The sequence below is a fragment of the Pteropus vampyrus genome, unplaced genomic scaffold (assembly GCF_000151845.1).
Source record: "Pteropus vampyrus isolate Shadow unplaced genomic scaffold, Pvam_2.0 Scaffold63, whole genome shotgun sequence".
NCBI classification, from domain to species: domain Eukaryota; kingdom Metazoa; phylum Chordata; class Mammalia; order Chiroptera; family Pteropodidae; genus Pteropus; species Pteropus vampyrus.
The window spans coordinates 1247268-1252463 of NW_011888844.1; positions in this window are offsets into that span (position 1 = coordinate 1247268).

Sequence of the window (5196 nt, forward strand, 5' to 3'; positions counted from 1 at the left end):
TTTAAGTAAAAGTGAAAACTGATTATTTCTTTCAGATAAATATTGACTCAATAGCATATTGTCTAAGTTAGCTTTACAAAAAAAAATAAACAGAGAAAAAGGGAAGTAAAATGTAACTACATGTATTTTATTGATTTAATTTAAAAAGGCCTAGCTGCCTTTTTAAAAATAAAACAAAAGGAATACCGTAATCAAATTTCAGATTCCTCTCTTCCCTTGTTTTAAAGATGAGAATGTATTACTATATATAAATAGGTGATGATGATAGATGATACATAGATTGAGATTGAGATTGAGATTGAGAGAGACAGTCTATGAAACAATCCCATACTGGGCACAAAATATCCAGGTGGCAGTAACTTGGTAAAGCCCATGACTAAAATTGTCTGTTTTACGATGGATACTCTAATTACATTACTGTTAGTCTTGTCATCTTCTCAGAAACTAACAGAACACTTTCAGATCCCTTTCCTATATGGTAGCTCCTTTTTCTTCTCTAATTGAATGATTTTTGCATCTATGCACAAGCAATGTGAAATAGAAACATAGGCTAATTCTATTTGTTATAAAATTTTTTGAAAAGAGGCTTGAAAATTAGTCACCTAACTGGAATACTCTCCATTTAGAAAATGAAAAATGGATAGATAAACAAACGGAAATGTACATTCATAATACTAGATAAAGTTTGAATTATGCAGTATAGAGAATTGCTTCCAAACAGCGATAATATGGATTTGTTCAGAGAGTTAAATGTTTAGTTCCAAGATTTCTTTCCATGCTGTGCAACTTGACAGTGGTTATACTGGCATCTTTAGTAATAAGTTTAGATTGCACTGGTCTTTGGAATAATTTGAAATATGAAATATTGGCCTTGAGTTAGATATGAAATGAATCTGAAATTATTCCTTCTTCTTTTCACTTTGTTTTAGGAAATTCTGTGTACATTTTAGGCAATTATAAGAGCAACTCAGGAAAAGAAGTTATTACTGAGTCAAGAGTGAACTATTTGTCTTGCCTGGTTATTTACATTTATTAAATATAATGGATAATTACCAAGCTTCCTTCTTTGCTATTATCCTAATATGATCAGATTGTCCTGTAAATTTAGTTCATATCCACATGCATCTATTCTCTCTCATTCATTTAATAAATGCTTATCAAGAATTTATTGTGTATGTCAGGTAAGTTTTTAGCTACTAAACTTTCTACCAAGAAAGTTTATGGACTCTAATGCCAAAATGCATGAGTTGTGTGGCCTTGAGTAAGTTACTTGTCCTCTTTGCCTCTGTTTTCTCATCTGTAAAATGAGGATGATAATATTATTAGAGTGTTATAAGCGTTAAATTAGAAAATTGAAATAAAGCACTCACCCCAAGAATTGTTGTTTAAAAAATGCTAAAAAGTATTTCTTAGCATAATTAATTATTCTTCATCTATATGAATCACTAATAAGCCATCTAAAGACTGTAACTATAATTTAAAAATGATAAAGACCACAACCTTAAGTAGAATTTTGATACAGGACAGAAATTGAATAAAAACATTGAAAAGGAAGAATATGAGGCTCCCATATAAGAGTGACCTTAGAAATAGTGCATTCATATTGCTGATTGTTTTAATCTTTGAATCGAATCACTATGACTAAAAAAGACTACCTGGAAAAACAACAACAACAAGCCTAAATTATAACATTTCATTGCTAATATACCAAGTTACTACCTGAAATACTTTATTATAACAAAACAGACTTCAGTATTCATACAAGTCAATTTTGTCTTTTTGTATGTATCTTCCTCTAACCTCCTACCCATCCACTTAATGTGTATTTTCCTTTCCTTAATTCACTATTCAAGATTTACTTCTTCTCGGGTTTTTTCCTCTCACTAGTATTGCTTATTCTCTGTCAGCTCAACTCTAAATTGTTCTTTTTACCTCAATGTATCATAGTTTTGAATTATAAAAACGTTGTTTTTCCTGTTATAATGATATTAGTAGCTAATATTCATGGAGCACTTACTATGTAGCAGGATCATTGCTAAGCAATTTACAATTATCGTATTGAATCTTTATAATATCTCTATGGCATAAGTGTTGTTATTGTCATACTCATTTTATCAAAAAGAAAATTGAGGCTCAGAAATGATAAGTGACTGCACCTTTAGTGTAGAGAAGATGTTTAATAATTACTTTTAATGTTCCACAACATAGTGAACTGTCTTTGTGGAGCCTTAATAAATGTTTCAATATTTTTAATATCATTGTATACATCCTGTTGTTTATAATGAACCAAATAATCTTTAACATTGCCAAGATTAATACTTTTAGCTTTTGACTTGTTCATGTGTTCTCAAACCATGTGTGAGGTTAAGGAGAGGGACATGAATAGAAAGCAATATATCAAATTATAAAGACATGTAGGCTTATTTTATAGGATATCAAAATATCTGACTCATTTAAGTAATTCGATCAATCCTCAAAATATTTTATAAAGTCAGCTTATATACTTTCTCAACCTTGAACTAGGACACATGCTCCTACAGATATGATTGTAATTATGGGAATAATTCAGCAAAATATTTGTAATTAGAAATATCCTGGAAAATCCAGGACATATCGTCACTACATCTATATAACGAAATGCAAGTAGGACTAAATTGAGCAGATGTTTTAGTACTATGCAGGCACATACTCAATTTGTAAGGATTTTATGCATGCTTCAGGAAAGCATTGGGCGGCTGTATTTTAAAATGGTTCTATTCTGCCTGTTTTAAAGTGTTTAAAATATTCAGAAAAACAAAAGAACAATGAGAAGCAGTATAATTCTGAAAAAAAGCCAAATCGTAAAATGTCGAGTTTGCTTAAAGTGACCCTTTATAATGTAAATGACCCATAAAAAGAAGAAAATGTTTCCTAAGGTTACCGGAAAAGAGAAGTCCTAAAGTAGTCAACTCTCTCCAGTTTAAGGAATGAGTTAAAATTTTCGAACAGAGCACAAAATATCTGTGTCCTAAATCCCAAGGCATAAAGCCCCCTAAATTGATTTACCCTATTTTACATTCTCGAATATCCAACAAGCAGTTCTGATAGAAAAATTCATCTAAAATGCTGTTTTCTAACTTAAGTTGAAGTGATCATCAATATTTAGCATGGGTTCACTAATAGGCAATCCTGCCAAACTAAGCAAATCTCCCTTCTCAAAGAGTCTGTAGATGAGTAATTATCCCCCTTCTCTTCACAAACTGAAAACAATCCCTCCTTCCCTTCACTCATCAAAGTATAGCATCCGAACTTCTTTTTAAACACTGTTTACTGTGCATTACAGTTAATTATATTAGAGTCCCTTATTTTACTTAAGTGTAGGTGTTTTAAGGTCAGTAGTCATATTTGCATCCTATCATTATCTAGCAAATGCTCAAAAAATGATTGTTCAATCAACGGGAAGATGCTATAGCTACAATGTAGCTTTATTTTAGCAAGATGTTTGATAGTTTTCCATAATATTTTTGTAAATTAGATGAAACATATAACCTATATGACAGTACTATTGGATGAGGTCGCACCCATTTTAAAAATCATAAAAAGAATATGAATAAATGACTTGATATCAACCTGGAAGAAATTCTTCGTCCTGTTCAACATTTAGAGATAAGTTAAACAACAATATCAAAGGTTTTTTGTCCTACTTAATGGATAACAAAAATCTAAGAGATAAAGCAGCATTTAAAGATCTAGAAAGTGGGAGAACCAAGCAAAAATGGCATAGATAATAGAAGCTTCACTCACCCCCTCTTGCAATCACATCAAAGTTGAGACGAGAACACAGAGCAAACAGCAAGCAGAGTCGACTGGGGGTCTAGATGAACAGAAGTCCTACAACTAGGGAGAGAAATAAATCACTTTGCAGCAGTTGGAGGTAAGAAGAGTAAAGACATGAGGCTGCCCAGTCCCCAGCCCCAGCGGCTGAGTGGGACAGAGACTACAGCAGCGGCAGCAGGCAGCAGCAGCAGCATACACCACTTAAGGGGGATGTGTTCGCAACCTGACTTTCACGATGATTGACCTACTCGCTCTGAGAACCAACGCCAGTTGGCTGCTCGGGGTCACCAGGAACTTATAGGAGGACATTAAGTTGTAGGAGTGAGGGCCAGAGGTGAGGCTTTCTTCTTGATAGAAGTGCTGGCTGTATCCATTGCTCCTCTCTTGACCCCTCCCCCATTCCCAGTGTGGAGTTATACTGCTGCCATAGCGGAGACATCATCAAACTGGATAACAGAGGTTGCTCTGTCCAGAGGATTCCCTAAAACTCTGCCTCCCCCAGCTCATGGCCCCAGCCTAGCCACATCCAGTTGTGTCTTCAGTGAGTCCTGTGCCACTTGCTGAGCAGCACGAGGACATACACGGGTGTATGTCTGACTTCGGTTTCTGGCGTGACTTCTTGAGGCAACTATAAACACAGCATCTGTGGATTGCTTGCTGAATCTTAACAGGTAGCTTCAAAGGGTCACAGGCTGGTGCTAAAGTTGGCCCACAGCTGAACACCTCTCAGAACTGTGCCACTGAACACCTACTACATAAAGCCACACTAATAAGACTGAGAGACTTGGTACATAGAAATGGACACAAAAAGGCAACCAAAATGAGAAGACAAGGAAGCAGAAAAGATATGAAAGAACAGAACATAGATCAAGGAAAAACGGAGTCAAGCAATCTCACAGATGCAGAGATCAAAATTTTGGTTATTAAAATGTTCAATAAAATTAAGGGAAGCATAGATAAATTCAGCGAGAACTTTAACAAAGAGATAAAAAACATAAAAATGCAAATGGACATTGTAAAAGGGAGCCAGTCAGAAATGAAGACTATATTATATGAGATGAATTATATATTAGAGGGAATCAACAGATATCCAACCAGAACGGCAAGAAAAAAGTAACCAAGAACATAATAATTTAAAGAGCCTATGGGACAAAATTAAAGGTAACAATATCCATGTCATAGGGGTATCTGAAAAGAGAGAACAAGTTCAATATGTATTTGAAGAAATAATGATGGAAAACTTCCCTCACCTGGTGAAGGAAATATATATACATCTCCAGGAAGCTCAGAGAGTCCCCCCAAAAATGAAACCAGAGAGGCCTGCACCAGGACACATCAATATTAAAATGCCAAAGGATAAATACAAACAGAGAATCTTAA